The sequence below is a fragment of the Chelonia mydas genome, chromosome 10, assembly GCF_015237465.2.
Source record: "Chelonia mydas isolate rCheMyd1 chromosome 10, rCheMyd1.pri.v2, whole genome shotgun sequence".
NCBI lineage: Eukaryota > Metazoa > Chordata > Testudines > Cheloniidae > Chelonia > Chelonia mydas.
Window position 1 is genome coordinate 53536500 of NC_051250.2, and position 13583 is coordinate 53550082.

A 13583-nucleotide genomic window follows, 5' to 3' on the forward strand; every position below is an offset into this window, starting at 1 on the left:
CATATGTAGTGGGTTCCTGCAGGGGTCAGTCCTGGGTCTGGTACTAATCAATATTTTCATTAATGACTTGAATAATGGAGTGGAAAGTATGCTTATAAAATCTGCAGATAACACCAAGCTGAGAAGAGTTGCAAGCAGTTTGGAGGGCAAGATTAGAATTCAAAATGACCTTTACAAATTAGAGAATTGGTCTGAAATCAACAAGATTACATTGAATAAAGAAAAGTACAAAGTACTTCAGTTAGGAAGGAAAAGTCAAACGCACAACTACAAAATGGGGAATAACTGGTTAGGTGCTAATACTGCTGAAATGGATCTGGGGGTTGTAGTGGCTCACAAATTGAATGTAATCGTAGAATCACAGAATATCAGGGTTGGAAGGGACCTCAGGAGGTTATCTAGTCCACCTCCCGCTCAAAGCAGGACCAATCCCCAACTAAATCATCCCAGCCAGGGCTTTGTCAAGCCTGACCTTAAAAATATCTAAGGAAGGAGATTCCACCACCTCCCTAGGTAACGCATTCCAGTGTTTCTCCACCCTCCTAGTGAAAAAGTTTTTCCTAATATCCAACCTAAACCTCCTCCACTGCATCTTGAGACCATTACTCCTTGTTCTGTCATCAGCTACCACTGAGAACAGTCTAGATCCATCCTCTTTGGAACCCCCTTTCAGGTAGTTGAAAGCAGCTAACAAATCCCCCCTCATTCTTCTCTTCCGCAGACTAAACAATCCCAGTTCCCTCAGCCTCTCCTCGTAAGTCATGTGTTCCAGTCCCCTAATCATTTTTGTTGCCCTCCGCTGGACTCTTTTTACAATTTTTCCAATCCTTCTTGTAGTGTGAGGCCCAAAACTGGACACAGTACTCCAGATGAGGCCTCACCAATGTCGAATAGAGGGGAACGATCACGTCCCTCGATCTGCTGGCAATGCCCCCACATATACGTCCCAAAATGCCATTGGCCTTCTTGGCAACAAGGGCACACTGTTAACTCATATCCAGCTTCTTGTCCACTGTAACCCCTAGGTCCTTTCCTGCCGAACTGCTACCAAGCCATTCGGTTCCTAGTCTGCAGTTGTGCATGGGATTCTTCCGTCCTAAGTGCAGGACTCTGCACTTGTCCTTGTTGAACCTCATCAGATTTCTTTTGGCCCAATCCTCTAATTTGTCTAGGGCCCTCTGTATCCTATCCCTACCCTCCAGTTGCAGTTGCAAATAAAGTTAAGATCATTCTGGGGTGTATTAACAGGAATATCGTATGTAAGACATGGGAGGTAATTGTCCTGCTCTACTCAGCACTGATGAGGCCTCAGCTGGTATACTGTGTCCAGTTCTGGGTGCCACATTTGAGGAAGGATGTAGATAAACTGGAGAGAGTCCAGTTGGGGAGAGGAACAAAAATGATGAAATGTTTAGAAAACCTGACCTATGAGAGAACGTATAAAGACCTATTTAAAAAAAACAAACAAAAAAAAAACTTGGGCACATTCAATTTAGAGGAAGAAAGACTGAGGGGGGACCTGATAATAATCTTCAAATATGTTAAGGGCTGTTACCAAGAGAAAGGGAATCAACTGTATTCCATGTTCACTGAAATTAGAAGGAGGTAATCAACTTAATCTGCAGTAAGGGAGATTTAGGCTAGATATTAGGAAACACTTTCAAACTATAAGGATAATTAAGTATTGGACTAAGTTGCTAAGGGAGATGGTGGAATCCCCATCATCGGAGATTCGACAAACACCTGTCAGAGTGGTCTAGGTTTACTTGGTCCTGCCTCAGCACAAGGGGGCAGGGCTTGTTGACCGCTCAGGGATCCTTCCAGCCCTATATTTCTGTGATTCTCTTAGGATCATAGAGCATATAGGAAAGCTCCAGTAGTATTTTTTTTTTTACTGAGTAATAATATATATTGACTAATCAAGGAGGGGCCGAACCTTTGCCATGAGTGAGTACACAGTGAAAGAATGCTGATTCTGTTTTGTTACACTGATTGTATTTCCACTGTTAATACTGGTATCTGGAATTAATGTAAGAGACGCTAGGATAACTTGTTTTATCGTGTTTTAATATGTGCCTGGAATACTGTTTTTCTAATTGTGATGATTAACTGTTGTGCCTTTAGTAACCACTGGTCTGTTTTCAGGGATGTTCAAAACAAACAAACAAAAAACCCGCCACCATGTTGTCAGAGATGGGAATAATTCTGATTATTCCCCTGCAGCACTGATTGAGGATCCAAGCTATCTCTCATACTTGCAACTTCTGCAAAGTGATCCAGTGTTGCATGAGTCTTTGTTTAAAACTCCAAGGTCCTGAGAGTCTCAGCTTTCATTAAGAAAAGTTTCTAGCTCTCATGGTTGCAGAGAGAGCCTAAAACAAATAGTAAGGCTTAAAAACCAGAAGGCAAATATAAAGGCCCAGAATTTTTATTTTGTTTTCAAAATCATATGATTTTTTTTAAGCCAGCCTTGTGATCATCTGAGTCCCAGCTCATGATTTTTGAACACTTTTAGGATTACCAATACCGGTGGCCTGTGCTAAAGTTACGACCATCCAGAATCTAATACAGCAGATAGATTCAGCTTTCATCCTGCAGCTACAATATCAGCCTAAATTAATCAGATTCCCCCCTATTTGGCCTCCTCTTTCATGGGCCACAGAATACATTACTCTTGTTAGTCTGTATAGAAAGAGCATCTCCCTTACCAAACTCTTGCCCTTCTGCACCTGTGGAGAAAGTGAATGTGTTATGTTAATTAACTTTCTCTGATTTCAACTTTAAATACTCTTTCCCAACTGAATATCAATATGCAGTGGTCTGCTTCTACTTTTATTGATGAAAAGTGCATCTCTTCTTTACATCTTTCATTTACCTATCCAGACAAAAGAAAAGGGATTCCTTAAAAAGAGGGAGGGTCATCTTATGATTTTGTTTTTGCTTACGGTTTGGTACATTATTGACTTCTTTCTTGAGTTGGGGCAGCAGCATGGAGAAATAAATTTCAGAGCCATTTCCTTGTAGATGACTGTTTTATTGCCTTTTTCTAAAAGACCACTTGGGATGGTAGATCCTTCTGAGGCTGTGCATTTCTTCACGATAGAAAGTTTTGTAGTAGCAAGATTGTTTTATATAAATATAACTGAGGTCCTGACATAACATATGGAAGTTATATGTACCTGTTTATAGTAAAGATTCTTCTGCATGTTAGTGCTGTGGTAAAGTTTCTAATTTCTGTTCATCACTAAATGGTTGGGGTCAGAGCATCAAGTGTTTTTTGGAAATAATTGCTTGCATTTTTACCGTCATTTTCCTCCAGAAGGCTCTCCAAGTGCTGCGCTGATTTTTTTTCTCTCTCATTTGACAAGAACATACAGTAATGCTTACATCCCCCAGCTCAGGGATGGAAAGCTGAGGCTGCTTAGCAATGGCAACACTGTTTAACTTTTTAGGGCAGGAAGTGCAGAGTAACGTATCCAATAGAAATTACAGAAGATTTTAATAGGCAGAATGCAACAGCCCAAAGGGAAATTTAACCAGGACAGTTGGATTAATAAGATCCCTGTTTGTGAAGAGACTGAGGAGGAAACAAAAGAGGTCCAAGAATCTTTCTTTATGCTTCCTTCAACTTTAGTGCTGTGCTAGGAAAACAAATATGATCAGAGTTAACTCTGCCAGGTGCGGTGGAGAATTTGGTTAGCTGAATGTCTTTTTAGTGGCATCAAGGGATGCTGATATGCAGTCCATCTGTTGAGATTTTCAACTGGTAAATCCAATCGGAGGTTGTAATTTGCCTTGGGTAAAAGTAGGTTAAGGGCTAACTAGCTGGATCTAATGGTAGAAGTTTCAGTGCTCTGAATTCTGAGAAATAGGATTCAGCAGTTTCATGCCATGGCACAAGTAGGCTGTTTGGGGGGTACCTAAATACTAGCACCCAATGAAAGAGACTGGTGGAAACCGGAGCTGGTCAGGAAGTGTGTGTGTGTGTGTGTGTGTGTGTGTGTGGAAATTGCACATTTTTTATGATGGAATTTTAAATTTTTGAGAACTGTTCCCTGCAGCTCTAGTAGGAACATCTCCTCCTAGCATAGGAATCCTAGTTATGGAAATGTTTGTTCCTAATTATAACTCTTATTTTTCTTGTATTTTGCTAATATTAAAGTGATCTTGTATTCTTTTGCTCATTATTTTAGGATGTCTGGTTCCTTTCTTTATTCCTGTAAATATTTCCCCCACAGTTTTGTTAGACTTGTAAATAAATAGTAACCTTTGTTCTTCCCTCCTTTGGACTGCTGTCTACAATCTCTAGAGCAGTTATTAGGGGAGTGGAGTGTGTGGGAACAGATTAATTTTCAAATACCTACCTGGGAAAGAGATTTCTGTTAGTAGAAAAAGGCATAACAGGAGCCAATGGCTGGAAGCAGAAGCTAGACACATTGCACCATTTCTAGTCTGAAACTTTTAACCGTGAAGGTAACTAACCATTGGAACAACTTATGAGGGATGTGGTGGATTCACCATCGCTTGCAATCTATAAGTCATGACAGGGTACCTTTCAAAAAGAGAGTTTATAGCTCACCTAGAAGCTATAGGTTTGATGCAGAAATCATTGGATGTGGTCAGGATAGATGATCAGGATGGTGGTTCTTGGCCTTCATAATCTGACTAGAAGACTCTAACCAGGGCCGCCGTTTTTGCCGCCCCAAGCAGTCAAAAAAAACCTGCTACCGCAGACGGCAAAAGGGAGAAGCTGCCGCCGAATTGCCGTGGCCTGCGGGACAGAGGGGCTGCCGCCAAATTACCACCACCGCGGAAACACTGCCGCTCCTTTCTAACTGCCTCCCCAAGCGCCTGCTTGGAACACTGGTGCCTGGAGCTGGCCCTGACTCTAACTTGATCTCCTCCAGAACACCCACTTTAAATCTCTTGGAAGTCAGGGCGATAACCCTGGGCCTGTTATCTAAGGTGACATCAATTTAGTTCATATTAAACCTGCTAAAATGTCCATTAAATTTCATTTTTGTAGTCAGCTAATCATGGAGATCATAACAAGCAGCATATACAAGAACATAAAACATTTGTATTGTAGTAGCACCTGCTGGTCCCAACTGAAATCAGGGATCCCAAGTGCTGTGCAAACACATAATGAGAGACAATCCCTGCCCTGAAGAGTGTGGAGTCTAAATGAACAAGTTAATGGGAGGGGACACAGAAGTCAAGCGACTTAACCAAAGTCCACAGCAGGTTAGTGGCCCACCCAGGCAGCGAACCCAAGTCTCCTGAGTCCCAGCCCAGGGCCCTGCTAACTAGATCATGCTATTCTCACCTAATCTGATATGGACACCTCCCATGTTTCGCTTATCCCTCTGAAAAGTTCTTTTTGGTAAAGGACTCCAGGAAGCAAGAGTACTGGGGCTTGACAGACAGTGAGGACAGAATAAACTGAAGAATTAGGCTGTTCTTTTGTCCAGATCTTAATGCCCCAAATCCATTTTGCTGTGGTAGATCCATTATCTGGTTGTGGTTATCCATCTGCATCATTGTGAAGAGAAGAAAAATCACTGTTAACATCAGAGACCCTGACTGTCTTGTTCATTCAGCTTGTTCAACTACAATACTTCATGGGTCTTTCCTTCATGAGAGAGGCCTTCCTGGAAAGACGGCACTTAAAGAGGGCTGCAATTCTTCCCAGTTAAGAAAGTTCACATTTCCTTCATTCTGTATTGTGCAAAATTTGTCTAGCACTGAGGCAGATAAGCATAATACAGAGAAAAGGCATATGGAAGTGTCATAATGACTAAAGGTGACAACAGCTATGCTATTTTGTAATAAGGGCTGTTGTTATCTATTAAGTTCTGGCCAGGGACACATCACAGGTTTCTGTTACTGCCTGTTTAACAGGCAATCTCCATCCACTATTCCCTTAAATCCCTCCATGAACATGCTGGTTAGTTCTGTACAGGTAGCCTATTGTGAGGGAAATTCACAAACACTGGCATGTTCCTGACACATGTTCCTCCTCCCCGACACTTGCCCCTTCTGCGGTGTGTGGGAGACCCTGGTGCACATCTACGTCGAGTGCGCTAGGTTGCAGCCCCTTTTCTGGCTCCTCCAGAACCTTCTCCTCAGCTTTGGGCTGCACTTCTCCCCACACCTCCTGCTCTATGCACACCTCATCGGTGGCCCCACAAAGTTGCGAGACCTCTTCTTGGCACTGGCCAAGGTGGCCGTCCACCATACCAGAAGGAGGATTTGGATGGGGAGATGCACTGTGACTGTGGGGCCTATTTCCGCTCCTCTCTGAAGTCGCGTCTCTGGGCAGAGTTCCTCTGGGCCACGTCCAATGGTTCCCTGGACGCCTATGAGGAGCAGTGGGCACTGTCTGGGGTTCTCTGCTCAGTGTTTCTCCCCCCTGCCCGGCTTCCTGCTTTTGACCCGGTGACCCTCACTCCTGTCCCCGTTTTTTCATTTGTGGTCCCCAAAATTTACTTGAGCCCTGGGTTCAGTGGCTCCTCCCCTTAGGGGAGGGGCCTTTAGAAGCCTGCCCATTCCTCCAGAAACTCAATAGGTGCAATGTCTCAGGTATGGTGCAGCCTATCCCTTGAGCAGGGCCTGAGTCAGAGGACACTCAGCCACAGGTATTTCACTGACCTCCTCCACACCCAGGGCTATCCCTACCCATAGGCAAAGTACGCAGCTGCATAGGGCACCAGGAAATTCCATGCTGTTCCAGCCCCTACTCCGCCTCTTCCCCATGGCCCCCACCCCTGCTCCACCCCCGCCCTGCCTCTTCCCACCCCTGGTCCTCCCCAGCCCCGCCCTCACTGCCCTGAGGACTGCAGCAGGGTCGGGCTTGCACTCACCGGCGGTGGGAAGTGCAGTGACCTGACCCCGGCCCACTCTGCACCACTGGTGAGTGCTGGGGGACAGTTTCCCCTCTATCCCCCAAGGCTGGGAGCCAGGGGAGTGGAGCAGAGCAGAGTGGAGCAGGCTGGGGCGGGTCACTCCACTTCCCGCTGCCCCGTTAGTGCGGGGTCAGCCTGGCTGTCCTGCACTCACCAGGCAGCAGGAAGTGGAGTGACCCAGCCCCAGCCCGCTCCGCCCCGTCTGCTCGTGCTGGGGGTGCGGTTTCCCTCCTGCTCCCCCGCAGAGGCCTGGGGCCCCACACAGCCCCCCCACACGGGGGCTGCGTAGGGCATGAAAATGGCTAGGGATGGCCGTGCTCCCACCCCCGACCTTCAAGTTAGTTTGTGCAATAGCACTACTCAGCCAGGAACCCTCCTGCCACCTTGCGCTGTCACAGATTGCTAAGACTTTCAGCCTGCTCTTGATGTGATTTCTGTTCCAGCCTGCTTCAGCCTTGTCTGTGCCCTACCCTGACCTTGCTCCAGCTCTGTTCCTGACCTGGTCCAGCCCTGCAGTTGTTTACTCACCCCCCTGACCTTGGTGCTGATTCCAACCTGGCTTCAACCTTCAGCCTGACTATGACTACAATCTTGAGTTGGCTTGTCCACAGACTGACTCTAGTTCTGACCCACAATCTGCCTCAGATCCCGGTAACAGCTCTCCCCTCAGCCCTGTGTCTGGCTTCGACCACCACCAGACCTGGCCACCTAGAACCCTAGCCTGACACCTATTCTCACTCCTCCACCCACCTGAGAGAGAACCTTTCCAGCTAAGGAAGAAGGACAGGGCAGATCGGATGATAGGGGTTGCATATGGAATCCTAGAACATGCAGCTGGGAGACTCAATAGAATGCCTTTGTAGTGAGGCCCAGATTTGCCTGAATTTGGTCTTGTTTGTGACTAAGTGTGGGTCACAAACTCTTCATTGCTTATTACTCAGGAGGATCTTCTTTCAAGCAAGTTGTCTTTGCGTTCTGCAGGCCCTTGTTCACTGGTACTCACTGAAATGAGCATAGGACCTTTGTGTGGTCATAGTTTAGGCAGTCCAGCAGATAAGCAAACATGTACACCTACCAAAAAACCTGCAGAATGTGCATCCATTTTAAATGTCCCCAGCTTGACTCCACTGTGTTCAAAGCAGTTGATGCAGCAGAGTTATGCTATTCCTGACACCAAACATCATGCCACTGCAGTTTAGACCTCAATTAACTTGAAAACATAAATCATTATCTTCTACAACCAGGAGAGATTCATTTTCATGTGTAAACAGCTCAGTCATATGTGATGGTTTGAAGCTGGTCATAACATTTCTTTTTAATCTAGTTAATCAAGTCTCTGTGCCCTTTGTAAGATAAAGATTTTAAAAATAGCCACTGTATTTTTCTTTTGTTCTCTCTTTCCAGTTAGTCATAACAACAAAGTTTATTTAAATCAAGAGTGGGGAAAGAATTTGCTCCTTGAGGGAACAGAAAATAGCAAGCCATTCAGCCCTGAGGTGAGAGAGAGAGAGAGAGATAAAGATGGATAATTTAATATTTAAATTAAAAATAACACTTTTTTCCATTCACGAGAACCCACATCTCTTTTCCTAACATGAAAGTGAATTTTTGTGTAACATATTTGTTAATAAGTGAATGTTTGCAATCCTTAAAGAAACCTATGGTATACCTATACTCAAATTTCATGTTTTATTTCCCTGCAGAAGACACCTTATTTTTGTGAGAAGAGGGTTCAGAGAACATCTAAACGTTGTTCTTCTTGCTATGTGCAACTGTGGATACAAAGAAAATAGTGACTATTTATGTCTCAACTTTTTTTATAAGCAGTAGTAACATATGAACTGAAGCTTCATAAAGAGAATTCCTGTTTGTTTCTTTATGTTCCCAACAAAATATAAGATTAACAATTTAGTGTGGCTCCACTAAGGAGGAAAGGACTCTGTCACCATTAACTTACACAAGTATATCCTCGCTGCTCCTTGGGAGATATTCTGCCAAGGGGTTGGGGAGCAATTAAGGTGGATGATAGGCAGCGTCTTTGGCACTGGGTGTCTGGTAGATCTCAAGGACTACGCTGTCCATTCTGTGGGGTGGAAGCCACCTTCCCTCCCCACTGAAATGACGATGAGGAAATGTCCGGAGCATAGATCTGTGACATTCAATGACCCCTATGTGGGATATGCTCAAGTGGGGATGATTTGGCCCATAAACAGCACTTTTCTTGAGATTAGGGTTGCAGGCTTTGAAACAAAAATTGTAAAGCTGTTAATGGCGGATCAATGGGCCTGGTTCACTCTTCTCATACTCCATGCTTGGGAAGAGCAAAAGTTTTGCCTTTTGAAAACAGCAGATTTAATCATGCCAGATTTTTTTTTTAAACACTTCCTACAAGAGAGATCTCTTAAAAAGGCTCCTCTTCTCCTCATTTCAAACGATGCAGGCTGAACACTGGGTGACACTGTCAAAAAAAAAATATTTGGCATGCTTTTCTGGAACAAAATATACAAACTGTAGTTCCATATACATGTGTTTGCTCAGTGCTGTTGCATTCTTTCTTGGTGATGGTTATGGAAAAGTGCTTTTGTTTAAAGGAGGAAACAAATGACTAGATTTTCCCAATCCCTAGCCCTCTTCCTTTTGTAGCACTAGGATTAGGGTATGTCATAGCGCTAAGAGATTATTTATAGTTGATCTACCTGCTGCAATATAAATCCTGAACACTGGAAGAGCAGTGCTTCGGCAAGTAAAACTCTAATTGTGGTAACTTATGTTTATTTTCTTTTTTTACTGTTACCCTGAGTAAAATGTAATGGGTGAGTTGACAGTACTCATAATTTTATCATTTGAAATAATAAGCACTGTATGTGACCTCCTTTCTTTTTCTTTTAGCATAATAGTATGAATAGGGTTTGTTCTTGTTCTGAAGATAAATGAGCTGAACCAAAGCTTATTTGCAATGTTATTACATTTTTCAAAACCCTTTTGATGCACAAAAATCCTTAGACCCTAAGAACAGTTATCTAGAGAACTTGCTCTGTGCTTTTGTTTTTAAAAGACTGTTCCTAAACAGTCCAATTGGCTACTTAGTAAAATTATTGATGCACAGTTCTGCTAGTGAGATGCAATGGTTCTATCTCTATTGGTCCTGCACTTTCCCATGTCTGTGCAGTTGGAATGCAATGATATTATGTACATTTGGATTTACCAGCTCTCCTTTCTCTTTCTTCAAGCCTTGCACTGTTAAATTAGGTCACTGCATATATTGCATGTTAAATAAGAAGAGAGGCTTTGTGGTAATATAGAAGAAGTTAGTGTCAGTTCTTCAAACCAGCAAGTATTACTGGAAACATATCTTATTAAAGTATACCTCACACGTATATCTTGTACATTCACATTTCTCCATACTGCTAGTCACACATGAACACGCTAATCAGTTCTTTGTTCTGCATGGGTCTGTTCTCCTGAAAATTGTGGTATTTGGAATCAAGAAAACCAATGGGCCAAATTTTTCTTCTCAGTTACACCTATGCAGTCTTACAGATGTCAATGAGTTTTCATGAGTGTAACTGAGAAGAAAATTTGGCCCTAAATACTCAGTGACCTGATACAGTGAACATCTATGGTTAGTGGCAATTGTCCATTTTCTAATCAAACATTTACAAACTTACTCTAGAAAAGGAAATGTATTTTTATTTTAAAGAGATTTGAGTTAAAACAGATTTATTTACTGAGTTGAGATTCAACTACAGACAGACTTGGAGTAAGAAATTCAAAAAGCCCCAGAGTCCCATTTGGAAAAGCAGAAAATCTTCGTTGTTGCTGAAGGAGAGCGAGCTGACAGCAGCTCCAAACCCATCTCTGGGTTTCTGTAATGTACATCATCAGTGTCCTAACCCTAAACATGTTCACCTAAGACCAGGACAATAGGTGCGTGGTTCTTCTTAAACTGTAGCACTGAGGTATTTCCAACTCTTTTACATCTCTGTTAGGAATTCCTGGGGACCCAGCTGAATTGATGGAGGAATGATGAGCTGATGCCTATTTTCTGAGATTATGATATAGCTTTTTACATGCTTCTTCTTTTCATCAGCACACCTTGAAGCACTTTACCAAGAAGGTCAGTATTGATACCCCTCTTTTACAGATGGGGAAACTGTGGCACAGGGAGATCAAGTGACTTGTGCAAGGTCACCCTGCTGGTCAGTGGCAGAGCAAGGAATAGACCCAGGTCTCCTGAGTCTCAGTCCAGTGCTCTGAACACTAAGCTACACTGGCTGTAGCTAGGGCTGTGTCGTAAATATAAAGGGAAGGGTAACTACCTTTCTGTATACAGTGCTATAAAATCCGTCCTGGCCAGAGGCAAAACTCTTTCACCTGCAAAGGGTTAAAAGGCTAAGGTAACCTCGCTGGCGCCTGACCCAAAATGACCAATGCTGGTACAAGATACTTTCAAATCTGGAGGGTGGGGGGAATAAAGGGTTCTGTCTGTTTGTGTGATGCTTTTGCAGGGAACAGATCAGAAATGCAGGTCTTCCAACTCTTGTTAAGTTAGTAAGAAATCTAGCTAGAAAATGTGTTAGATTCTGTTTTGTTTAAATGGCTGTTAAAATAAGTTGTGTTGAATGGAATGTATATTCCTGTTTTTGTGTCTTTTTGTAACTTAAGGTTTTGCCTAGAGGGACTCTCTATGTTTTGAATCTGATTACCCTGTAGATTATTTACCATCCTGATTTTACAGAGGTGATTCTTTTACCTTTTCTTTAATTAAAATTCTTCTTTTAAGAACCTGATTGATTTTTCATTGTTCTTAAGATCCAAGGGTTTGGGTCTGTGTTCACTTGTACCAATTGGTGAGGATTCTTATCAAGCCTTCCCCAGGAAAGGGGGTGTAGGGCTTGGGGGCCGGGCGGGGGAGACGTCTCAAAGTGGTCTCTTTCCCTGTTCTTTGTTTAAAACGCTTGGTGATGGCAGCATACTGTTCAAGGCCAAGGCAAAGTTTGTACCTTGGGGAAGTTTTTAACCTAAGCTGGTAAGAATAAGCTTAGGGAGTCTTTCATGCAGGTCCCCACATCTGTACCCTAGAGTTCAGAGTGGGGAAGGAACCTTGACACGCTGCTTCACATAATACAGCCAAACCTGAAGCTGCAGGGCTTCCCCATCTTACTAGGGTCCCACCAAGTAGGAATGATAGCTAGTGAGATGTTTACCATTCAGTGCCAGTGCCACCTGGTGTGGTAAACAAGCTGATTCATGAGACCTCTGTGGAGATTTCTTGAAACCCTTGAGGGGAAAAATACACACCTTAGTTCTTGACATATTAGTCAAGGACATATACTCGTTCCGCTTTATGAAATGTCAGCCTTCCCCACCTCCCCCCCAGCTGGTATGGCAGAGCTGTCTGAGGTAAGATGGAGTGAAGGTAGTTATACGTTGACTTTTGGGGCTTGCGTATGGGTGACAAACTGGAAAGCTTTGCAGCAGGTCTGGAGTTGTTGGAACTGGCCCTGAAAGGATTATTCCAGACTCCCAAATCAAACAGGATTGATAGGTAGCCTTTTCTCTCTTCTGTTCCCCTCCTTGTTGCTTTGACTATTGATTTTAAACTTTCCATCTGCTACAGGTAGAGCCCTATAAAAACATGTCACAGATCATGGAATCTAGTCTCCCCTAATGAAATCTGGTCTTTTGTTTATTTTTACCCTATATTATACTATAAGGTAAAAGTGTACAAAAGTACACAGTGTTTCTCAAACTCGGGGTCCTGACCCAAAAGGGACTGCAAGGCTATTGTAGGGTTCGCCATATTGCCACCTTTACTTCTGCACTGCCTTCAGAGCTGGGTGGCAGCAGAGCAGAGGCTGCTGATCATTGGCCGGGTGCCCACCTCTGAAGGCAGCACTGCAGAAGTAAGGGTGGCATGGCATGGTGTATCGCTGCCCTTACTTCTGCACTGCTGCTGCTGGTGGCAGCTCTGCCGTCAGAGCTGGGTGTCCAGACAGCTGCTTTCTGGCTGCCCAGCTCTGAAGGCAGCGCAGAAGCAAGGGTGGCAATACTCTAGACCCCACACACACACAGAACTTTGCAACTTCTTGGGTTGGGACCCCCAGTTGGAGAAATGTTGACTTAAGGGCTTTACATGTTTGTTTTTGCTGTTTTTAAATACATATTCATGTTTTGTTACAACACCATGAAATTTAAGATTTGCATATCTGACACCATGAAATTCAAGACTTTTAAAATACTATGACTGTGAAATTCACAAAAGTGGACGATGAATTTAGTAGGGCCCTAGTTATAGGATCCAGCTGCCCAAGTTGCAATCTTGTGAAAATTGAAACAACTGAAAATGAAACCTACTGGTATGTACCTTGCTATTGCTTCAGACTAAACAAAACCAATTTTTTTCAATTTTTCCTTTTAAGTCATGTTTTCTAGACCTTTTTATAATTTTTGTTGCTCTCCTCTGGATTTTCTCCAATTTGTCCATATTTTTCCTAAAATGTGGCGCCTAGAACTGGACACCATAGTCTGTCCAGTCAACACCCTTGCTAATACATCCTGGCTTGATTTTTTTTTCAACAGTGTTACACTGTTGACTTGTATTTAACTTGTGATCCAATATGACCTCCAGATCCTTTTCCACAGTGAAAATCTGGGAGTCGTGGGCTGTGTCACTGC

General features: G+C 43.4%; 1 protein-coding gene across 3 annotated transcripts in view; it reads left to right on the plus strand.

Annotated features, from left to right (window-relative positions):
* The window catches only part of OTUD7A (OTU deubiquitinase 7A), a 246605-nt gene that overhangs the window by 6167 nt on the left and 226855 nt on the right, over positions 1 to 13583 (plus strand). For 2 of the 3 annotated variants that reach the window (XR_006284337.1, XM_043524039.1), the window contains exon 2: positions 10895 to 11022. The exons of the other annotated variant lie outside the window; for it this stretch is intronic. The gene's annotated coding sequence lies outside the window, so the exon portion shown is untranslated. The remainder of the gene's footprint in view (positions 1 to 10894; positions 11023 to 13583) is intronic. 3 annotated transcript variants of the gene reach the window in all.